Source organism: Sylvia atricapilla, chromosome W (assembly GCF_009819655.1).
Source record: "Sylvia atricapilla isolate bSylAtr1 chromosome W, bSylAtr1.pri, whole genome shotgun sequence".
Taxonomy (NCBI): domain Eukaryota; kingdom Metazoa; phylum Chordata; class Aves; order Passeriformes; family Sylviidae; genus Sylvia; species Sylvia atricapilla.
The window spans coordinates 17,941,822-17,967,202 of record NC_089173.1 but is presented as its reverse complement, the minus strand read 5'-3'; the positions used below and the strand labels follow the sequence as shown (position 1 = coordinate 17,967,202).

General features: G+C 46.8%; 1 long non-coding RNA gene and 1 pseudogene across 1 annotated transcript in view; both read right to left on the bottom strand.

Annotated features, from left to right (window-relative positions):
• LOC136373319 (uncharacterized) overlaps positions 1–25,381 on the bottom strand; it is a 573,809-nt gene that overhangs the window by 45,305 nt on the left and 503,123 nt on the right. The gene's annotated exons all lie outside the window — the stretch shown is intronic.
• On the bottom strand, positions 14,454–15,629 carry LOC136373427 (ankyrin repeat domain-containing protein SOWAHD-like; annotated as a pseudogene).

The following is a 25,381-nucleotide window of genomic DNA, read 5'->3' as shown; positions in this document are numbered from 1 at the left end:
TTTACTGGTCTGTTATGTCCATTGCTTGATAAAATCTGAGGCAATGAACATTATTCAGAATATATACCCAGTTTTGTATTCTTGTTCTAGTCTAGGATGCTACGTCTGGAGCCTCAACAATCTCCCCCAGCCCCTGTGGGGAGGAGTAAAGAATGATTTTTTCCAGCTTTTCAGGAATGACACAGCAGTTTTTGAAAATATTGAGTACCCTCTGGATGCCAAGGACAGCTTGATGTTCTTGTTAGTCCTGCTTTGTTTTCTCTGTTTTCTTTGTTTTCTAAGCACCATGCTTAGAATCAAAACACTACATGGTGTGTTGGAGCATGTTCTTAAAGAAGTAAAAGAAGTAAAAAGAAGCAAAGCAATAGCATCAACGACTACACAGACTGTCACAGAGGAAAAAGGAACCAAAAGTGCTGTCAGCATCTCCACACAAACCGTCACTGAACCGGAACAGCCTAAACCAGTAGCAGTTGCCACCACTCAGAAGAAGAAATCAAGGAGCAAATCAGTCCGCATAGCGACTGATGAGGATGGAGCAAAACCTTCGCACTCAGCTGAAGAGACAGAGACAGAGATCATCACCCGCTCTCTATCTCTGGGTGAGCTGCGTGACCTGCGAAGGGAATTCACCCGCCAGACCAACGAGTCCATCCTCACCTGGCTGCTCCGCATCTGGGATGCTGCAGCCAATGACACCATTCTGGATGGAACTGAGGCCAGGCAACTGGGATCACTGTCCCAGGATGTGGTCATTGACCAGGGAATTAGAAAAACCCAAGAAACTCTCAGCCTCTGGCAGCGACTGCTAACAAGTGTGAAAGACAGATACCTTTATAAAGAACACCTCCTAGTGCACCAAAGAAAATGGAACACAATAGAACAAGGTATCCGATGCCTAAAGGAATTGGCTGTGCTGGAGATCATTTTTGCAGAAGATGAGAGATTTCCTAAGAGCCCAGATGATGTCCAGTGCACATCACGGATGTGGTTGAGGTTTGCACGGCTTGGACCAGAGATGTACTCACGTTACCTGGCAACACTGCAATGGAGAAAAGGTGAGAACAAGGTGGGTGTCCTGGCTAATAAACTAAGGATTTACGAGAACACTGTCACCGCCCCAGTTCGTGCCCATGTCTCATCTGTGGAAACAAGACTGGCTAAGCAAGTCAGGAACTTAATTGAAGAAGGCCATCAGAAACTGAAAAAAGAACTTAAGGAAGAAATTTACGATATCTCACCAGAGCCGACGAGAGTCTCTGCAATTAAGAGCAGGCGTCCCCCAGCCAGGGAGAGAGGATACACACCCCGAGGTAACCTTTGGTCTTTTCTTCGGGAGCATGGAAAAGATATGAAAAAGTGGAATGGAAAACCCACCTCCTCCTTAGCAGCCCGGGTACGTGAACTGAAAAAAGAAATACCTACCACAAAAAGCTCATCTAGAATCAGTGTTGCTCCAGTCTCTCGTGCACAAAACTCCAGACGGTACAAGAATGATGATATGACTAATCCTCTTGAAGGGACCTCAGCAACACATTTACAGGAAGAGAACAACATATGCGATGACCAGGAATAGGGGGGCCCTGCCTCTAGCCAGGAAGAGGAAAGAGACAATTGGATCTACTGGACTGTGTGGATCCGATGGCCTGGCACATCTAACCCACAAAAATATACGGCATTAGTTGACACTGGGGCCCAATGTACCATGATGCCATCAAGATATGTAGGAACAGAACCCATTTCTATTACAAGAGTAACAGGAGGGTCCCAGGAACTGACTGTATTAGAGGCTGAAGTGAGTTTAACTGGAAACGAGTGGCAGAAACACCCTATCGCAACTGGCCCAGAGGCCCCATGTATCCTCGGCATATACTATCTCAGGAATGGATATTTCAAAGATCCAAAAGGATATCGTTAGGCTTTTGAGATAGCCGCAGTGGTGAACGAAGACATCAGACAGTTAAATACCTTGCCTAGTCTCTCAGATGACCCCTCTGCTGTGGGACTGCTGAAAGTTGAAGAACAACAAGTACCAATTACCAGAGCAACAGTACACTGTCGGCAATACCGCACAGACAAAGACTCTGTTGTTAGCGAGGAAAACACATAACCACCGGAATGATTATGAGGTGCTTTATTGAAGAGCTCTGGGAGCCGGGGTACAAACCCAAATCCAGCTCCAACGAGGGTCCAAGAAGGGCCCCGTATTATACCATTTCGTTACATAACTCTATGTTAATCATTAAGCCTACATTGTTCTATTGTATACATCCAAGCATGAATTTTGTAAATATCTTCTTTTACGATTCTAGTTTGAAATAATAATCATGTTCAGCTACCAAAAATCATTACAATTCGATCATCTATCTTATGATGATTAGGTACAGTTTCACCCGACCTAGTTTCCAAATACAAGCCGTCCCAATCTTCTCCTTCTCCCCCCATCCCGGTTACCCAAGCAGAGTTATACTTGATTTGGTTAAAACAATGAAAGCAACACCTGGTTGCAGTGAAGCGGAGACTCTATTCCCGGCTTCTCTGGTAACCGAAATTATTAACCCTATCCTAACATTCCCCCCTTTGAAAGTATTTCACTTTAAATCTACTAAGTGTAAATGCTTTCATTCAGTACAGTCCATTCATCTTCTATACTGGATGTTCAGCTTCGAATCCATGGTTGATGTGGGCTTCATTAGTGCAGGGCGGAGGTGCTGAAGGTGCAGTCTTGTCTCGTGTCAGCGCCTTCATTATTGTTCTGTTCCAGGATGTTCTTCTTTGTATTTTTCCCTTTAGGATCCTATAAACTAACCAAATCACTAGAAACTTAATCAGTAAAATTATTAAATTTTCAAGAATAGATTTCACCCATGAATTAATATTCAATCCTAATCCTTTAAAAACTTTGTTTAACCAAGTAGTAGCTAAATCCTTTTGTTCCTCTTGGACCTCATGTTCTATCTGTCCTAACTGGCTAATATCATGTTCTATATTTGTTGTTACATTTGGGATGTGGATGCAGCAATGGTCAATTTGTCCTTTTAAATATCCACACACTCCATGTTCTTTCAGGAGTAACATATCTAAGGCCAATCGATTTTGTAAAGTCATTTTGGTAGTAGTTTGTAACTGCATATTTAGTTCACTAAATCCTCCTCCTGCAACTCTTGCTAATCTTTTTACCTGACCTGTGATCTTATACAGCATTTCCCTATTTCGATAATTTGCAACAGGACCAAACAGAGATTCCAGGGCCCACCCGAATTTTACTCCACTAGAGGGTTCTTGCCAGGTGTCATCTTGATTTTGATTATTCGAGACATCTCGTTTTGTTCTTATCTGCAGGAGCTCACGGCTCCCATTAAATGGGGACCTTTTCCAGATTGGGCATAAGGTGGGGAGACCCAGAGTGATTTCTTTTATCTCCTCGTCTACTGGCAAGTGTGTTGTTCAAGCACCATACAAATTGCCCAGGACTTTGGAGTGTACTCTTACTACATCCTACTATGATCCTGGGTGCGATTTTGCCCTGTTTGTGTTTGATTTCTCTGCAAGCACAACCAATTTGCAAGGCTACAGCCAAGGGTGACTATTGTTTTACCTCCAGGTTGTCAGAGGTGCAGTCATAAATCTTATCACACGTCCACCAATTTACTTTTGCTGTTTCTTTTCTGCTAGCAGTACCAGTGTTTTACTATCGCTGGATCTGTTTCATTTTCAGGGCCTTTCCATTTAATGCACCAAGGAGTGCTTGCCATATATCGGAACCTCTGAAATATACCCATAGACCATGCACTATCCCAGGGTTCTAATCCTTTCCACTCCTTTTCTTCACACTTCTACACTAATGGGTTTCCTGTCACATTTTCTATTACCTGTTTACATTTAACTGTTTTGTTCTCTTTTATATTAGGTAGTTTTGATGTTATGATTCCCCAACTTACTGGGTCTCCTGCTGCCTTCGGTATTGGCAGGCAGGCTGTTATTCTAGTGGTGTTTTGCATTTTGGCAAAGTCTTTGATCAATCCAATCATCACATTTTCAGCTTGAATCGTATTAGGAGTTTCTATTACCTGTGTTCTTGTTTGTACCTCTCTCTTCACTTTAGAATGAAGAGTAATTGGTAGACCTCCGCGCATTCCATATCCCAAAGTAATTCCTAATGGTAACATTAAAATACATAAAGTTAACATTAACTCCCAAACGAGCATGGTAACTGACACCATTGAAAACAGTTACAGACGTCTTATCTTCAGCTTTGTTGGTCTTACAGCTTGCGCAGCTCACAACACAGCTCCACGAGGGACTTTCTTCACTCGGGTGTAGTGTATCCAGGGTTCCACTTCAGCTACTCTGACAGCTGTAAAGGTGGTTAGCAGTACTTGATGCGGACCAGTCCACTTCTCCTTTAATGGCTCTTCATCCCAGGTCTTGAGGTACACCTCGTCTCCTGGTTTGATATCGTGGACCGGATTCTCAAGGCTCAGTGGTCTGTTCCACAGGAGGGCGCCCCGGAGCTGTGCTAAAGTTTTCTTAAGAGACAGAACATAATTATACACATCTTGTTTCCCTGTAACGTGTACATTTGGATTAGGGTTTGGAGATTCATATGGCTTCCCATACTATATCTCATAGGAACTGACTGACATTCCACTCTTAGGTTTTATCCAAATCTCCAGCAATGCTATTGGTAATGCTTGTGGCCATTGCAATTTGGCTTCCTGACATATCTTACTAAGCTGCCTCTTCAATGTCTGGTTCATCCTTTCCACCTGTCCACTTGACTGGGGTCTCCATGGAGTATGGAGGTCCCAAGAGATTCCCAGTAATCTACTTACCTTTTGTACCACCTTGGCTATAAAATGTGGGCCTCTATCTGATGATATCCCTATAGGCACCCCCAAACCTGGGAATAATTTCCTGTAGTAACCACTTAACTATTTCTTTTGTTTGATTGGTACAACAGGGAAGGGCTTCTGGCCATCCAGAAAATGTGTCAACCCCTACTATCAAATACTTATATCTTTGAGTTCTGGGTAATTCTGCAAAATCTACCTGTCAATAATCTCTTAGTTTTGTCCCCACCTGAATTCTTCTTAGTTGTGTTTGTTGTCTGGCCACTGCATTGTTCTTTAAGCAAATCTCACATTTTGACATTACTGATTTTGCGATTGTTTGCATCTGTACCGAGATTATATCTCGTTTCAGTGATTTTACCAATGCCTCTGCACCCCAATGACACTCATTATGTCTTATTTGTAAGATTTCTCTCATTACCAAGGGGGGTACCACTATTTGCCCTTGTGTGGTTACATACCACCCTTCTGCATTCTTCTGTGCCTTCAGCAGATGTGCCAGTCTGTCATCTTCTTTTGTGTACTTTGGCTTGGAAGGTAAATTGAATTGAGAGACATTAAGTTTTGACGGAATCAAGGCCATTGTTTTCTGTACTTCCCGTGCCACCTGACAGGCTGTCCAATCTGCTTTTCGATTCCCTTCACAAATTTTAGAACTGCCCGATTGATGTGCCTTGCAGTGCATGATTGCTACTTGTTTGGGTTTTTGTACTGCGTTTATCAGTTGTAGGACTGCATCTTGATGTTTAATATGTGTTCCTTGGGAGGACAGTAGTCCTCTCTCCTTCCATAATGCTCCATGTACATGCACTACTCCGAAGGCATATTTGGAGTCAGTCCATATGTTGACTGCTTTCCCCTCACTCAGTTCTAATGCTCTGGTTAATGCAATCAGCTCTGCCCTCTGGGCAGATGTATTAGGTGGTAATGCTTTTGCTTCCACCACTGTGTTAATTGTGGTTACCGCATATCCAGCGTATCTCATTCCATTTTCCACAAAGCTGCTTCCATCCGTGAAGAGTTCCCATTCTGGTTGCTCCAGAGGAGTATCTTTCAGGTCCGCTCTTGCTGAATGGGTATACTCAATCACCTCTATGCAGTCATGTTCCAGTGGACCTTCCTCAGCTGTGGTACCTAGAAACGAGGCTGGATTCAAAAGGTTAGTTGTCTTTAGTGTCACATCATCCTGCTCGGTCAGGGTTACCTGAAATTTTATCATTCGACTTGGAGAGAGCCAGTGGCCTCCTTTCTGCTCCAGGACCGTGGTTACCATGTGTGGCACGAAGACATCAATATGTCTTCCCATCGTGAGCTTCCTGGCTTCTTGTATCAGTAGCACAGTAGCTGCCACTGCCTGCAAACATGAGGGCCACCCAGCACTTACGTTGTCAAGTTGTTTGGAAAAGTAACCCACCGGCCTTTTCCAACTTCCCAGTCGTTGGGTCAGGACTCCCAGTGCCAGGCGCTGCCTCTCATGTACATACAGCTGAAAGTCTTTGGACAGATCAGGTAACCCTAATGCAGGAGCAGTTGTTAATGCTTCCTTTAATTTCCGGAAAGCCTCCCTTTGTGGTTTGCCCCAGACGAACGGCTGCGTCTTCTGGGCCTCATATAAAGGTTTTGCAATTAGTCCATAGTCCATGATCCACAGGCGACACCACCCGGTCATTCCGAGGAAAATTCGCAGCTCATGAAGATTTCGTGGCTCTGGAATATCACAAATAGCTTGAATACGATTAGTACCCAGCCTCCTTTGCCCTTGGGAGATCTCGCATCCCAAATAGATAACAGTCTGTTGGGCGATTTGGGCCTTTTCTCTGGATACCTTATATCCTCCCATTCCCAAGGAATTTGAAATCTCAATTGTTACCTTTATGCAAGTTGCTTTGTCTTCAGTAGCAATCAGAATATCATCTACATATTGAAGCAATAAATACTGATTTCTTGGTACCTGTCCTCCTTTAGTCCAGATTTCCAGCTCCTTTGCTAGCTGACTCCCAAATAGGGTCGGGGAATTTTTAAAACCCATCGGTAATCGGGTCCAGGTGAGTTGGGTCTTCCTTCCACTTCCAGGATGTTCCCACTCAAAGGCAAATAGGTTCCTACTATCTTGGTCAAGGGGTATGCAGAAAAAGGCATATTTTAGATCAAATACAGTGAACCATTTATATATCTCCTTTACAGATGCTAACAATGTATAAGGACTGGCCACCACTGGATAAATATCTCTGGTTATCTCACTTATGCTCCTCAAATCCTGTACAAGTCTATACTCACCATTGGGCTTCTCCACTGGAAAAACTGGAGTATTGTATTCTGATTCACATTCTTCTAGGATTTGCTATTTTAAAAATTTATCAATAGTCTTTGCTATTCCTTGCCTTGCTTTTGTTTTATAGGGTAATGTTTAATCCGTACAGCATTTTCTCCTTCTTTCAATTCTACATGTACTGGTTGTGCCAATTTAAATTTTCCAGGTACATCCATTTCACATACAGAAGGAATCACTGCATCTTCTACCTCCTTAGGAATATTAGGGATTGGCTTTTTTTTTATCATTAAAATCTTTCCTGTTTTGACTCAGGTATCATTACAAGTTCACCATTCTCAAAAGTAATTACCACTTCAAGTGCCACCCATAAATCATGCCCTAAGAGCGGAATTGGGCACTCAGGCAAATACAAGAATTCATGTGTTAAAACATTATTCCCAAAACTCAAATCTAGGGGTTGCAGGAATGACCGTGTTTCTTCCTTCCCTGTGGCTCCAATGATTACAGTCAACTTATTCTCAATTTGCCCTTCCATACAGTTCAATACAGAATGTGTATGTAAAAAGGGTAACTTTCTTTCCTTCTAAACACATAGTCACCATGGGTTCCTTTAATCCTGGCTTTCTTTCACATAAGACCATGACTCCAGCTACGCTGTCTGCTTGGGGCTGACCATTCTGGGTAAACCGGTTTGGGCACTCTTTTCTAATGACTTTCTAATAAGTAAGTAAGCATAAATAAGTAAGCATTGATTTATTATTAGTTTTTCATGGCTTCTGCCAAAACCACTTCTATTACCACTCCGACCAGTTCTACTACATCCTCACCCTTGTCCTTGTAAAACTGCTAAAAGACTCTGTCCCTGTTTCTTAGCAGCCACTTTTCTCTATTGTTATTAACTTTAAGCCACCTCAAGTAATTTGTCCAAATTTCTTAACTTTTGCCCCTCCTGCCTTAGGCTAGGCAGGGGCCAATTTTAACCAGGTCTAATGAGATACCGGGGTTACTGGTTTATCTTCATCACTCCCACTACTATCCACTCCTTCTGCACCCTCCCCATGTCTCTTTATCACAGCTACATCTTGGTTATTTCTCGGGGAAGGAAGGAGCAGGTGAAAATGACAGACGAAGGTCAGGGGGACAGGAGCAGGTGTCAGCAGGGGAAAGAGAGAGGCGTAAGCTGGGGAGAGGTAAGAGAATCAGGTTGGGTGAGACCAAGCGAAGGGGAACTCAGTGTCGAGGGGGGGGGGACACTGGTGGGAACTGTGGGTCCCACTAACAAATCAGCTTCTAAATCATTTTCTCCCCCCTTTTCCCCAAACTTGCACTCAAAACCAAGTGTTCCACACAACGCTTATCCTGGACACAAGCCAGGCACTGATTGTTTTCAAAGATCATTGTTTTTAACCCATACTCAGCCAGCCACTCTGGCTTTTCCTGTAAATGAAACAAATACGTAACTTCATCCAATCTCCCCCGTTATTCGCAATACTCCATCAGCTGTGATATTAGATTTGGTTCCAAAGATCCATTCTCCAGCCACCTCTGATTATTAGGCAAAACATAACCAGGCCACCATGTATTGCAATAATTAATCAATTTATCCTTCTGTAATTCCTGACCAAAATTTTCATCCTTCCCGTGTGCTGCCAAGCACCCCAAAGGAGAAGCGGGTATGGGGGCATTGCCGCCCATAACCCCTACTTTTAACCCTTTCAGCTTCTCCATATGTTATAGTACGTAACACCACCACTGCCGAACCTGCAGGGCTTTCGCCCTGTCTGACGGACGGCGCCTAGGCAATACCAGGAATTCCTTAGCCCAACCACGCGCAGCTTTCGCCGCGTCTGACAGGCAGGCACCAGACCAGAATAAAGCACCTTACCTCTTCTCCAGGGGACGTTGTGAGCGGCGGGGGGTCCCGCCTCGATGGGCTTCCCGAGAATCCCTCGGTGCCGGCTGGAGCGTGATCGGGACGGGAGGTCCTCAGCAGCACTCACAGGGTCCCGCCTGGGTCGCCAAAATGTTAGCGAGGAAAACACATAACCACCGGAATGATTATGAGGTGCTTTATTGAAGAGCTCTGGGAGCCGGGGTACAAACCCAAATCCAGCTCCAACGAGGGTCCAAGAAGGGCCCCGTATTATACCATTTCGTTACATAACTCTATGTTAATCATTAAGCCTACATTGTTCTATTGTATACATCCAAGCATGAATTTTGTAAATATCTTCTTTTACGATTCTAGTTTGAAATAATAATCATGTTCAGCTACCAAAAATCATTACAATTCGATCATCTATCTTATGATGATTAGGTACAGTTTCACCCGACCTAGTTTCCAAATACAAGCCGTCCCAATCTTCTCCTTCTCCCCCCATCCCGGTTACCCAAGCAGAGTTATACTTGATTTGGTTAAAACAATGAAAGCAACACCTGGTTGCAGTGAAGCGGAGACTCTATTCCCGGCTTCTCTGGTAACCGAAATTATTAACCCTATCCTAACACTGTGATTCCCATACATGAAATGATCCGTACACTAGAAAGCCAAGGGGTGGTCAGTAAAGCCCGTTCACCTTTCAACAGCCCGATTTGGCCGGTGCGTAAGTCCAGTAGAGAATGGAGACTGACGGTGAATTACCGTGGTCTGAATGAAGTCACGCCACCACTGAGTGCTGCTGTGCCAGACATGTTAGAGCTTCAGTACGAGCTGGAGTCCAAAGCAGCAAAGTGGTATGCAACCATTGATATCGCCAATGCCTTCTTCTCCATTCCTTTGGCAGCGGAGTGCAAACCTCAGTTTGCCTTCACCTGGAGGGGCGTGCAGTACACCTGGAACCGACTGCCCCAGGGGTGGAAACACAGCCCCACCATCTGCCATGGACTGATCCAATCTGCACTGGAAAAGGGTGAGGCTCCAGAGCATCTGCAGTACATTGATTACATCATCATATGGGAGAATACACCAGAAAAAGACTTCAAGAAAGGAGAGGAAATTATCCAAATTCTGCTGAAAGCTGGTTTTGCCATTAAAAGAAGCAAAATTAAGGGACCAGCTCACGAAATCCAGTTCTTAGGGGACAAATGGCAAGATGGTCGTCACCAAACCCCCACAGAGATAATCAACAAGATCACAGCCATGTCCGCACCTACCAACAAAAAAGAAACACAAGCTTTCCTAGGTGCCATAGGCTTTTGGAGGATGCACATTCCTGAGTACAGTCAGATCGTGAGCCCTCTCTACTTGGTGACCCGCAAGAAGAACGATTTCCACTGGGGGCCTGAACAGCAACAAGCTTTTGTTCAGATCAAACAAGAGATTGCTCATGCAGTAGCCCTGGGCCCAGTCAGGACGAGACCAGATGTGAGGAATGTGCTTTATTCCGTAGCTAGAAACAATGGTTTGTCTTAGAGCCTTTGGCAAAAAGTACCTGAGGAGACTCAAGGCCGACCATTGGGATTCTGGAGCCGAAGTTACAGAGGCTCCGAGGCCAACTACACTCCCATAGAAAAAAAGATCTTGGCCGCCTATGAAGGAGTTCAAGCCGCCTCAGAAGTGATTGGCACTAAAACACAGCTGCTTTTGGCACCCTGACTACCAGTGCTGGGGTGGATGTTTAAAGGAAAAGTTCCTTCCACACATCATGCCACCGATACCACATGGAGCAAATGGATTGCCCTCATTACACAGCGCGCCCGCATTGGAAACCCAAATCGCCCTGAGATTCTGGAAGTTATAACGAACTGACCAGAAAGTGAAACTTTTGGATTATCATCTGAAGAAGAAGGAGAAAAGCAAGTAACACGTGCTGAGGAAACCATACCATATAATAAGCTACCAGAGACTGAAAGACGATACGCTCTATTCACTGATGGCTCCTGCCGAATTGTAGGAGCTAACCGGAAATGGAAAGCTGCAGCATGGAGCCCCACACAACAAGTTGCACAAGCTACTGAAAGACAAGGTGGATTGAGTCGAGTTGCAGAGCTTAAAGCTGTCCAGCTGGCTTTAGAAATTGCTGAACGAGAAAAGTGGTCGAGGCTTTATCTCTACACTGACTCATGGATGGTAGCTAATGCTCTGTGGGGATGGCTGAATCGCTGGAAAAAGGCCAATTGGCAGCGCAGAGGAAAACCCATCTGGGCCGCTGACATTTGGCAGGACATCGCCGCCCGAGTAGAGAGGCTGACCGTGAAGGTTCAACATGTAGATGCGCATATACCCAAAAGCCGGGCTAATGAGGAGCATCGCAACAACGAGCAGGTAAACAAAGCTGCCAAGGTAAAAGTATCACAAGTGAATCTAGATTGGCAGCACAAAAAAGAATTATTCCTAGCTCATTTGGGCCCATGATGCCTCTGGTCATCAGAGAAGAGATGCAACATATCGATGGGCCCGTGACCGAGGGGTGGACCTCACTATGGACAGCATCTCACAGATCATCCACAACTGTGAGACCTGCGCTGCAATCAAACAAGCCAAGTGAATGAAACCTCTGTGGTATGGTGGACGATGACTAAAGTACAGATACGAGGAAGCCTGACAAATTGACTATATCACCCTTCCCCAAACACGCCAAGGAAAGCGGTACGTACTGACCATGGTGGAAGTCACCACTGGATGGCTGGAAACCCACCCTGTGCCTCATGCCACTGCCCGGAACACCATCCTGGGCCTTGAAAAACAAATCCTGTGGAGACACAACACCCCTGAGAGAATTAAGTCGGACAACAGAACCCATTTCAAAAACAACCTTATAAACACCTGGGCTAAAGAACATGGTATTGAATGGATATATCACATTCCTTATCATGCACCAACTGCTGGGAAAGTTGAACGGTGCAACGGACTATTAAAGACTGCCCTGAAAGCACTTAGTGGGAGAACCTTCAAGAATTGAGAACTAAACTTAGCCGAAGCCACATGGATGGTTAACACCCGAGGGTCTATCAATCGAGGTAGTCCTGCCCAGTCTGAACCCTTACACACAGTGGATGGAGACAAAGTACCTGTGGTACACATGAAGGGCATTTTAGGAAAGAGTGTTTAGATTAATCCCACTTCAGGCAAAGGCAGACCCGTCCATGAGATTGTCTTTGCTCAAGAGCCTGGCTACACTTGGTGAGTAATGCAGAAAGATGGAGAAACCTGTTGTGTACCACAGGGAGACTTAATTTTAAGTGAGAGCAGTGTGTAAGGTTTCATTCTGTATGTATATATGCATTCATCTGTAAGAATGTATTAATTTAGGCATGTTGTAGATGGTAATAGAATAAGGGGAAGATTGTCCTGGATTGTAGTTTAGGATGTATTCTATTACTATCTTCAGTTAATGGCCCATCAATGCCTTTTGCATGACTCAGAGATAACTCCCTCTGGGAGTTATCTCTTACCTTAATGGGCCATTAAGGCTCTCTTCCATGACCCATCATCCCATTGTGAGATGCTCCGCCCATGGGGAAGAGCCAAGCATTCTCACCTGGATATAAGCTGGGATTTGGGACAGTAGAAGCAGCCCTCACCCACTGGATTCCCAGAGGACCGGAGCTACCAGACCTTTCTACAAGATTTCTGTTTCAGGAAGACCACCTCGTCTGGACTGTTTCCATCACCCTGATCAGGTTGTATTCTGACTCTGTCACTGGTTTTTCTTTTTGTATTTATTTTATTTTATTTTATTCTATTTTCCTTTTCTTCTCATTAAATTTTATTTCTGACTTAAAGCCTCTTACTTGGTTTGTTTTCAAAACCACAACACCATGCTAAAACTTCCTTAGGAAAAAACTTTTTCACATGCGTGCTAAACCACCACACAAAGTTTGTAGGTTTTGTATCTCATGCCGGTTGGTCACTGTAAATTAGTATATTCAACCCAAAAGGAGATATATTGTATTGTAACAGGATCCTCACTCTCTTACCTCTTGGTCTCTTCTCCCTGCGCTCTTGCCTCTTTGCCCCTTCTCTTGCCCACTCTCTCCCTCTGCTTCTTCTACCTCCCTCTCTCCTACTGCTCTGACCCTGGCACTCTTCTTACCTCTCTTACCGCTCTTAACTTTTTTACCTCCCTTACCTCATACCCCCTGTCTCTCTCCCTCTCTCTTTTAAGGGCTTCACTTCAGCCGAGGCTGGCGGCTGAAAGCAGGCCGTCTTTACCCACAATTCTTGCAATAAAACCACGTGTTTCTAGAATATCATAGGTCTGCAGAGTTCCTTGTCCCTGCCTTGTCAGATGAAGAAATCCTTTTGGAATCGACATTTTTGTAGACAGCTTATCCTTGCTTGGTATCTGCATCTCTCTTCCCTTATCACCTGGTGCAAACTGCTTTTTCCCCATCACCGGCTTTGGTTATACAAATGCTGTACTTCTTAATTATTTTGCAACATATATTACACACTGTATTGGAATTAACCAGACAAAGCAGTACAAGGGGCAAAAGGCACGAGGCCAGAGAGCCCCGGGCCGGGGTCAGACAGGGGTACTTATGCACCCCAGTGTGAGTGGGGAGTTAAGGTGGAGTCTGAGGGAAGGGTCCAAGGGGGAACAACGATTAAGAATATTAAAATTCTTGCACCAAAAATCAACCTATGATAACACAGAGAGCTAAGAACTTTCTGGTAATAATTTGCATAGAGAGCATGAGAATAAGCCTTTTGTTTATGGCACTGAAAATGGGGTTTCCCATGGCATTTTTCCAGAATTCTTTTTCTTCTCCAGGGAAACTACCCTCTACAGGAAGGGCTGCTAGTGTGAGTTGTTTTGCACTTTGAAAGGCTTCTCTTGGCCTGGACTCTTCTCACAAACAGGGCCTTTAGCTCTTACTCTACTGAGAAACAGCTTTATAGTCAGCTGTCATAAACAAACATCAACCCAGAGAAGGTGCATATGGCAGAGATCAGGGGATCTCACAGGGAGCTGGAAAGCATTTGCAGCATGGGATCCACGCATGGTGGGTCAGCATCCTCCTGTGGGCACACAGGGTGTTGGAGCAGCTCCCCACAGCAGAGCTGACATGTGAGCCCCAACCATGGGGATCTGCTGGAATGCAGCAAGGAGTCCCCACCCACGGGGGCACAGGGCAAAACCCCCTCTGCAGACAGGCAGTTTTTTGGGAGGGCTGTCCCAAGGTCCTGCTCCCAATGGCCATGGTGCTCCATACAAACATCAGAACAGCCCCAAAAGACCACAAGACCCAGGGTAGCCATGGTGCCATGGCTTAACTTAACCCTCACTTGGCCAGGATTTTGAGCACCCAAGTTCCTAGCTCCCTTCAGGCTTTTCCAGCTGGTATCCAGCATGGGTTTACTGGTGAATGGAGCCAGGAGAGCTTTAGTGCTCATGGAAGAAAGCAAATGGCTGTCTAACAAAGCCTCAGAGGGTCAACAGGCTCCAGGAGTGCTGGGCTGTTCCCTTGGCCCCAGAGTCCACGGAGTTCTGCCCTGCCCCAGCCTCTCTGGATGACTTATGGTTGTTGTTGGTGTTGTGATTTCAGCTGGACCAAGTCTTCCTCCAAGGCCCCTGCCAGCTCCTTCAGGTCCCTGGAGGTGTCTGTTGGCAGGTACTGCCAAGTTTTGTGCCTGTTGTGGTCCCTGCAGGTGGTGTCTGCCCTGTAAGCTCCCACCAGCACCTTGATGAGCACCTCATGTCCTTGCAAGGCAGCCAGGTGCAAAGCGGCAAGCCCCCCGCTGGCTGTGGGGATGTTCATGTTGACAGGGTAGCCTTTCTTCTGGGCATGAGAGGTTACCTGGATGAAGCTCTCCTGGTGGCCATGCTTGGCAAACCAATGGAGAGCAGTGAAACCTGTCACAAAATCTCTCCTGGTAAGCAGGCTGGGATCCAGGTCCAGCAGCTTGATGATGCTGTCTGCATCACCCTCGGCCACCATCAGGAGCCAAGCGTGCTTCAGAGGATCAAGGACAAGGGGCAGCACATCAGGGCTCTGCTCAGGCTTCTGCTCTTGGTGCAGCCCTGCAGGGAGACTGCTGCTGCTGGATGTCTTCTGAGCAGGGGCAGACCGCATGGTACTGCCAGGGCTGTTGCTCTGCAGGAGGATTTCCTTCAGCTCCTTCCTCCAGGTATTGCTGGGGCTAATGGAGAACCTGCCTGAAGTCCTACCCCAGCTCCCCAGGCTGTGCCTGCCCCAGTTGATGCTTTTGTTGGTGTCCATCTTCTGCAGCTTATGGAAATGCTCCCTGCTCCCCAGGGTGGCTGGCCAGAGATGGGAACTGCAGGCCAGGCCACACACTCGGGGAAGGAGAACCTCCAGGAGATGCCAGCTACCTTCTGCTCTGCCACGCTTGTCTCCCGCTCCTGCCAGACCACGGCAGTGCCTCTCACAGGGCTGTCTCCAGCAGGGCACAGCTCACACTCTCCAGCACTCACTCCGTGCTTCTCCTCCCAGCCTTAGGTGAAGGAGGAACTGATTCTGCACAGCGGGAGGGCATGGTGGTGGTGCAGGTGACGTTTGGTCACGCTGCGTCCATGGCTGCTGGTGGTGCCGGGCATGGCCTCAAACATGGGCTGGCTCTGCTTCCCCGGCCACACTCGCCTGCAGCGTTGCAGAGGGAGTGCGGCCGGGCGTGCGGGAATACAGGAGGGTGCGGGAATACAGGGAGCATGCAGAACCGCGGGACCGGACAGAGGCACGGGGGTCCTGGGCAGCTCAGTGCTGACACTACAGCAGAAATTGATGAACTATATTCTCCTGCCTGAATAGTCTCGTTTAGCACTGCTGGATCAACATTAGCACCTGAAGTAGGCAAAGCCTTAGGCCGTGACAACTGGCCCAAAAATCTTTTGATAAAATGATGCTGCTAACAAAGCACTCTTGGAATTCAGCAGATATGAGCACAATGAAGATGATAAGGACCAAGGAGACAATCCCAGGAGAATAAAGTAATATCAGAAGGCAGCCAGCCCAGCTCCAGTGAAACCCAGCAAGAAATCAAGATACTGCCAACCAGAATTTAGTGATTGACTTGGACTGGGAGATGAGTGTCAGGGGTGAAATGAATAAAATGTAAGAAATTCCCATTTTTGACACAGTCTGTCATTTGTTAGGAAGGTTATGCTGTTTAAAATGTTATGCCAGTTGTACCCTGTCTGTTAAGAAAGCTATGCTGCTTTGTACCAAAATTTGTACCCTCAAAACCTTATTCCAAATTGTATACCCCCTCTAAAACCCCGGGTTCCCTTCCCCCTCCGTCGGGCTTGACTGTCGCCATTCCCGCCGGCTCCTCGAACTGCCGGCCCTGCCTAATAGGAAAATCCAAGGACTCCCATGGTGCACTGCTCCAAACCGAAGTGCAGTTGCCAGCAAACGGACCCAAAAGCGGCGACCCAGCACAAAATCCAGATAAAAGAAAGACACTACAACAACGAGAAGACCCTCAGCTACGTAGGGACTGAATTCTGCTTCTGCCGCCTCACCATGACCAGAAGGAGACTGGGAAACAGTGACACCCCTAGACCACACGAGCCCAGTTGAGTTCCTGAGGATTCCCGCGAGGCTGGAACTCCCGACTCTGCAGCGAGAGCAGCAGATTCGTCTGACACCTCATCCTCAGCGGCGGCACGAATGAGGACGGCGATAGGGGCGAGAACGTCAAGAAGAGCGAGAATGGTGAGAAGAGCGAGAACGGCGATAGGAGCGGTGACGGCGCAGGCGACCCCTCGAGTTCCCCCTTGAAAGAGCTGACTAATAAAGGCCTTTCAAAGGAGCAGGTCTCCTGGCCCATTTTTAACAATTTGGGGGCTCGTCCAGGATCTAAGACACGCTCAGAAGAGGACCAGGACGGGAAGGTGCAGCCTGGCCTCGGACCTCGGGAACAGCTGGACATCCCGGACCAGAGGACGAAGCTTGCCAGCCTCGTGGGACGCCACTGAGCATCGGTAAGAACAACCGGTAGCAGGAGTGGAGACGAGCAAGTGTGGAGTGAATGAGAGGGGAGCCAGCAGCCCGGACCCCCCAAGCGATTTTGGACTGCTGAGTACCGTGTTTCCACACCCCCGCGAGGGGGCTGGCCGGGAAAAGCAGGAAGCGAGTGGACTGGGAGTGACTGAGGCATCTCCAGGGGCATAGGGGCCCCCTCCGGACGTGCGGAGGAATTTAGAGAGTGAGTGGCACGTCAAGGAAGTGTGTGGCAGAAAAGGCTTGGGCCAATTTCAAGCGTGTGAAAGGGCTCGAGCAGTGTGAGGCACGCACCGCACTGGCTGAGGTTATAACCTGGGGTGTCACAAGAGACAAGCACTGGCTGGGGTAGCGGCTGGAACCCTAAGGGCGGGTTGCCCAGGCTACTTTCTGGGCTTGTGAGTTGGCACTGACTGGGGTAACTACCGGGGTGTGGGGAGAGAAAGAGAGCACTGGCTGAGGCTACGGCCAGGGGCGTCTGAGTACCGGCTGGGGTAGCAAAGATAGGCTGCTTTCGGGGTGCTTTGGAGGCTGGCTGGGGTAGCTGTCGGGGTGCTGGGATAAAAGAGTCTGCATTGGTCGGGGGTATCTTGGGTACGCTTTCCGGGTTCGAGGGTGTCGTATTGGTCGGGGGTACCCAGGGAAGAGGTACGCTGTCCAGGTACGGAGAGGTAGAACTGGTCGGGGGTGCCCAAGAGGACGCTGTCCGGGTGCAGAGGAGTGACAGTTAGGGGAGTCCCAAAGTGCGAGGGACTTAAAGGTAGGGTGAATGAATAAATCGCACACTGTATGTCCAAATCCTGGCAGTAGGTGGTGACTGGAACCCTGGGCCCTGGTTGACTGGCCACTTACGGGGATTTGCCTGACGTACAGGAGAGAAAAGGAGTGCTGGCTAAGGGGTAGTGGCTGATGCCCTAAGGGCGGGTCACCAGGCTACCTGTGGGGCATTCTGAGCACTGGCTGGGGTAGTGCCCAAACCCTGAGAGAGGGTCCCTGGGGCTACTTACGAGTGTTCAAAGAGTGAGTGAGAGTTAAAATTTAAGTTGCCCGTCTTTAAATTTGTGTGTGTGTGTGTAGGGGCACCTTATAAAAGTTCAGTTAAAATAAGATCAGATAATTTTGCTTTGTGTTGCCTTGAAGTGAAGTTTCCATCAGGGTAAGAGCACCGTAGTTTTTATTTGAGACCCAGTGAAAATGGGGCGTACATAAGTAGACTGCAGCCAGTTGAGGAGAAAAGAGAGAAAAAGATAAGAAATATTCCACCAGACAGTCCACTAGGACAAATGTTGGAACTATGGGAGGTTGATGAAGCCACTAAAAGCTTGGACAGAATCAAGATGATCCATTATTGCATAGAGGCTTGGCCTAACCTAGATTTACCTGAAAAATGGCCATGGTGTGGAACTAGAGACCCCTGGATATGTTCACAATTAACTCAATACTTGAAATCTCGAGGGGATTCAAGTACCGAACAAATACTCTATGCTGCCTGTTGGCAGAAACAAGTAGTCAAAAATGAAACAGCAAAAATATGTAAGTTACAGCAAGAGAAACAAAGGAATGAAAAGCAGAAGGAGAACCAAGAGGAAGCTAGCCATAATTGGGACCCCCTTAGAACATTTGCCTCCTCCTCCAGTTTATCCTAAAGTACTACAAACTATCCCTACTAATCCTCCAACCTCACCTGAAAATCATATCCCACCTTCCCAAACTGTAATCCCTGTTCCTTCCCCAGCTTATAACCCCTCTTACCCTCTGCCATTTACTAAGACTGGTCTAGCCTCCTCTCCTTCACCATCCACAATCCCTGCACCCCCTCACAGCTGGGAGTTAAGTCTAGCACCTAACAGTGCATCCTGTCAGGCAATAAAAAACCCAGAAAGACCTTACAGTAACACCAGGTCAAAAACAAAACTCTTTCCCCTAAGGGAGGTCCCAATGGGTGGGGCAGATGGAAGAATAAGGTTTGTCAATGCACCTTTAACAGCGTCAGAAGTCAGAAATTTTAAGAAAGAGCTGGGGAATCTAGTTGAAAACCCAGTGGGAATTGCCAACCAGATTGACCAGTTTTTGGGCCCAAATATTTATGCATGGGGGGAACTAAACTCCATCTTAAATATACTTTTCAATCCAGATGAGGTTCGGCTGGTTAAGACAGCGGGGATGCGCATCTAGGAAAGAGAAAACCAAATGGGCCCTCCTAGTGACCAGAAGTTGCCAATAGCTGACCCAGGGTGGGGCCCAGGTGGAGGAGAAGGGAGGAGAAATATGGAAGATTATAAAAACCTGGTAATAAGATGCATTGAAGAATCAGTTCCCTGGAGTAGTAACACCAAATTAGCCTTTGACGGGGCCCAAGAAAAAGATGAAACCCCAGCAGCCTGGCTGAGCAGGCTCAGACAGAATTTCCAGCAATATTCTAATTTGGATCCGGATAGCCCAAAAACCCAAATATTATTAAAATTGCAGTTTGTCACAAAATCCTGGCCGGATATCAAGAAAAAACTTAAAAAGATATTAAAAAGAACCAGTATTGATCTCCTAAATTTCCTAGGGGAAAAGAGCCTCAAAGTGTCAAAGAACAAACTGCAGTTTGTAAAATCACAAGTCACCTACCTCGGACACCTCATTGGGGAAGGGTGTAAGAAATTAAGCCCTGAAAGAATCTCAGGTATACTCTCAATCCCAGCTCCAACCACAAAAAGAGATATAAGAAAATTTTTAGGACTATTTGGTTATTGCAAGCTGTGGATAGAAAAATATTCCCAAAGTATTAAATTTCTATATGAGAAATTAGTCCAACCTGAACCTGTAAAATGGACAGATAGAAATGAAGAACAATTGAAAGACCTGAAGACAAAATTGTCTTCAGCCCCTGTCCTGAGTCTCCCAGACCTTAAGAAAAAGTTTGACCTATTCATTAACACTGAAGGGGGAATAGCTTATGGAGTATTAACCCAAGAATGGGGAGGACACAAAAAGCCTGTTGCATATCTTTCCAAACTTCTGGATCCAGTTGCAAGAGGGTGGCCGGCTTGCCTCCAGGCTGTAGCAGCCACAGCTGTTCTTGTGGAGGAAGCACAAAAGCTGACACTGCAAAGAAAAATCATTGCACACACACCCCATGATCTCAAGACAGTGTTGAGCCAACAGGCTCAACAATGGCTGACTGACTCTAGAATTTTAAAATATGGAGTGATTTTAACCGGCACCAGTGATTTGGAGCTAATCACATCAAAAAGTCTAAATCCTGCCCAGTTCCTCTCAGGGGAACCCACACCAAACTTAGAGGACAATTGCCTGGAAATCATAGATTTACAAACAAAAGTAAGGGAGGATCTTGAAGATACACCTCTACCATATGGGAGAGTGCTATTTATTGATGGATCATCTAGGGTGACAGAGGGAAAAAGGATATCAGGCTATGCAATAGTCAAAGCTACAAAAAGAGACAATTTGAAAGTTATAGAAAAAGAAAAACTACCACCAAACTGATCTGCCCAGTGTTGTGAAGTCTATGCCCTCAAGAGGGGATTAGATTTATTAGAACAAGACCGAGGTACAATCTACACAGACTTGCGATATGCATTTGGAATAGTACACACATTTGGAAAGATCTGGGAAGAAAGAGGCTACCTAAATTCAAAAGGGAAAGATCTGATACATAAAAAATTAATTAAATTGGTATTAAAATCTCTTGTGAAGCCCCAAGAAATAGCAATCGTACATGTCAAGGGACACCAAAAAGGGGACACATTTGAAGGAAGGGGCAACCAAGTAGCTGATCAGGCAGCCAAACTAGCAGCTCAAAAGCTGGGAGAACCAATAAAAATTCTTACCTTGAATGATATACCAGCTGACAAAGTGAATAAACCAGTGTATGATGAAAATGAATTAAAAGAAATAAAAAAGTTAGGTTTACACCAAGGGAAGCAAGGGGAATGGCTGACCCCAGATGGAAGAAAATTCCTAAATAAAGCAATAGCTCGAAAAATGCTGGCAGAAATTCACAACTTAACTCACTGGGGCACCCAAGGGTTGTGTGATCATTTCCTGAAAGAACACCTATGTGTTGGAGTCTATAACCTGGCTAAAGCAGTTACTGAAGGATGCCTAATTTGTCAGAAAGTAAATCAAAAAGTAATGAGAAAGCCCACACCAAGGGGAAGACAAATAGCATTAAGACCCTTTCAGAGTATACAAATAGACTTCACAGAAATGCCTCCAGTACAGGGATATAAACATCTTTTGGTTATAGTTGATCACTTAACGCATTGGGTGGAAGCCTTCCCTACAAAAAGGGAAACAGCACAAGTGGTAATAAAGATACTACTAGAACACATCATCCCCCAGTATGGACTGATAAATAACATCGATTCAGACAGAGGCCCCCACTTTGTAGCACAAATCCTGCATGATGTTGTTAAAGCCTTGGGAATTAGGTGGCGATTACATACACCCTGGCATCCCCAAAGCTCAGGGAGAGTTGAGAGGATGAATAAAACCCTCAAAAATGTATTAACTAAATTAATAACAGAAACTGGAATGAATTGGCTAAAATGCCTGCCCCTAGCACTCTTGAGAATCCGAGTTCGACCGAGGTCGGACATAGGGGCTTCACCATATGAAATGATGTTTGGACTCCCTTTCTTACTAACTCCTTACAGCACTGCAGATTATTTAGTAGGGGAGGCAGCCACTCAAGAATATATAAAAGCAATTAGAAAAACACTGGCCGATCTTAAAAGAAGAGGGTATCTTCCTCAAACCTCCCCCTTAGACGCAGATGTACACCAAATAAAACCAGGAGACTGAGTCCGGATTAAATCTTGGAACACCGCCCCACTAACCCCCAAATTCGAAGGTCCGTTCCAAGTCCTGCTCACAACCCACACTGCAGTGAGGACCCAAGAAAAGGGCTGGACACACATATCCCAAGTAAAAGGACCATTGCCACTTCCCAGTGACTCTGTTACCCCAGCAAAGACTCCCTCCGAATAGACTACCATTAAAAACCCAGACACTTAAAATAACCTTCAAGAAACAACCAAAGCCCAATTAGAAACAAAAGAAAACCCTTTGTTCAAATTCTTTCCAAGTTGTTATCAAAAACTGTCATAAAAAATATTTTCTGTAAGTTGTTGTTCTAAGTTATCATGAAGTGTTAAGCTGTTTTAAAAAAGTTGTGATAATAATATCATTACGGATCTCTCATAGGGCACACCACAGAAAGGCTAATCAAAAACTGAAAAAGAAGTGGGAACACACTGAAAAGAACTCCATAAGGCCAGGTAGATAACTTCCCCAACCCAAGAGGTAAGACCAGGTGAGATCGAGATAATGGTTCATACTGGACTCTTGGGAGAATGATGGGGAGTATCTGCAGTCCCTTATAAGAGTTCACACTCATGTGAATCCCACGTGTTTTGATATAAAGCTATATTAGATTATAAAAAATGCTGCAACATTTAAGCAGTGCCTAACTGGAGAGTGCCCTATAAGATAATGGTTTTACTTTAATTAAAACCCCAAACTGAAAAACTAAATAAAAAATATACTCCCATTAATCAGAAACTGCCAATTGATGCGGGCAAAGGCCCAATCAAAGAAATAGAGGGGGGACTGAAATGAATAAAATGTAAGAATTTCCCATTTTTGACACAGTCTGTCATTTGTTAGGAAGGTTATGCTGTTTAAAATGTTATGCCAGTTGTACCCTGTCTGTTAAGAAAGCTATGCTGTTTTGTACCAAAATTTGTACCCTCAAAACCTTATTCCAAGTTGTATACCCCCCCTAAAACCCCGGGTTCCCTTCCCCTTCCGTCGGGCTAGGCTGTCGCCATTCCCGCCGGCTCCTCGAACTGCCGGCCCCACCTAATAGGAAAATCCAAGGACTCCCATGGTGCACTGCTCCAAACCGAAGTGCAGTTACCGGCAAACGGACCCAAAAGCGGCGACCCAGCACAAAATCCAGATAAAAGAAAGACACTACAACAACGAGAAGACCCTCAGCTACCTAGGGACTGAATTCTGCTTCTGCCGCCTCACCATGACCAGAAGGAGACTGGGAAACAGTGACACCCCTAGACCACACGAGCCCAGTTGAGTTCCTGAAGATTCCCGCGAGGCTGGAACTCCCGACTCTGCAGCGAGAGCAGCAGATTCGTCTGACACCTCATCCTCAGCGGCGGCCCGAGCGAGAACGGCGACAGGAGCGAGAGTGGCGACGGCGCAGGTGACCCCTCGAGTTCCCCCTAGAAAGAGCTGACTAATAAAGGCCTTTCAAAGGAGCAGGTCTCCTGGCCCATTTTTAACAAGGGGTATAACTGAGAGGTGTGAGTTGGGGTAGGGGTTCCTCTCTGGAAGCACCAGCTTGAGCTGTAACCAAAGAACTAACAAAAGACTAATTGAAAACATTCACTTGAATCCAGCATTCTTAGCAGGGTCCCAGGGTCAGACCCTGTTACATTGTCTGGCATGTGTGAATCCATGACACTGGTCCCAGAATATCTTTGACCCCAGCAGCACCTCAAGGTAGTCTTACTGAAGCAACTGCCTTACAGCCCCCCTGAAACAGCCCCCCATGACTGCAATGCTTCTCCTTGATGCTGTGCTCAGGAAGGCCCAGGTTACTGCCTCAAGAGGCCATGTTCCCAGGGACTGGTGGGTCTCTCTGATGTAAGGGAGACCCAGCCTGGGACAGTTTGTGTCCTTGCCATCCAATGTTTCATCCCACGGGGAATTTGGCCTTCCTCTCTTGCCATGATTCCTTTTGTAGCACAGTCCATGCCTGGCATTGCTGGCAGCTGCAGCCACCAGTAGTCTGTACCCTAATTTTGTTAGAAATCAGGACATTCTTCTGCTCCAAAAGCTCCCAGTCCTCTTTCTTTCCAGAAGTTTCTTATCCATGACTGCTCTGATACCCATGGCTGAATTGGCACCAGGTGGTTTTGCAGCTGGTCAGGCAGCTAAAAGCCACACCAGCCCCTTGAACCTTTTTCTTTGCCTTCCCTAAGCTTTAGCCCTGCTCTGACTTGCCCTGAGCTGGTTGTCAGCCCTTGAGGGCCTTTGCCTTTTTCCAACCACTTGGACCAGTTTTTCTGGGATGTGTAGGGAGTTGGTGTAATTTCAAACCCCTAACAACTGGTGGTGAAAGTGTAATTGTCCCCTTGCTCCCTTTCTTGAGCTGCCTGGTTTTGTCACTAGGTTTTGGTGGCTTCTGTGGGCTCAGGGAGGCAGAGAACTTGAACCACACAGCCACGAGATCCTGGTGAACAGTTGAAAACACTTGGGTGGCATCTGGGGAAAACAAGGAGGGAAATAAGGAGCTGGTCTTGGGGAATGAAGGCACTAACGGTGCAAAGCAAACCTCCCATTTAGGGACACTGTGGTCATGCCTGCATTAGGAACTGAACACTGGTGAGCTCTGACCATGACAAAATCAGGGTGACAACCTTGGGGACTTTACTCTGGAGTCCAGGGGCCGGGAAAGTTACTTTGGGGAAGGACTGAGTTTCCTCCCTCTCAGCCTTGTTTGGTGCTTGTGCTGCCATCAAATGAAGGGAAACCCAAGCGGCATCAGTTACACCCTCGAAGCTTCAGCTGTGCTCATGATAGGCCGGGAGTTGAGGCTGCACGGCCGGGACAAGTGGGGCCGGGAAAGGAGCTGTGGTGCCACAAGGAGGTTATTTGCCACAGCCGCACTCAGCCGGGTGCCCGGGCGGGCCTGAACCGTCCAGCGGACCTGGGACAAGGCAAGTGCGACATTCTGCTTGAAATAGCAACTCATCTGCTGAGGCTGGGGGACCTTAACGGACCCCAACCGCGAACCCCAGCCCAGCTTCGGGGCTGCATGGCTCCGGCCCGGCCCGTGTTACCTTAGGGGCCGCAGGGCATCGGGACGGGTCCCTCTGCGCCTTCCCGAGGAGTCGGCGCGAGGAACCCTTCCCCGCGCTGGGAGCGAGCACAGGCCGGGGGTCCGCGGAGGCAGCCGGGCAGCCCGCGGGGCTGGGGACCCGCTCGGCGGGGGCTCGGGACCCCCTGGCCGGAGCTCCACTGTAGGAGCATCCGCTGACGATAGGGAGAGGGTTCTCTGGAGACCTGAGACGCTCTTAGAACATGTGGTTTTATTGCAAGGGTCGTGGGTAGAAGGGCCTTGCCTTCAGCCACCAGCCTCGGCTGAAGGGTGTGCTCCAAAGAGAGAGGGAGGGAGAGAGAGAGCAAGGGGTAAGAGAGGTAAGAGGACTAGGTCCTTGTTACAATACATTATATCTCCTTTTTTGTTGAATATTCTAATTTACAGTAACCAACCAGCACGAGATACAAAACCTACAGACTTTGCATACAG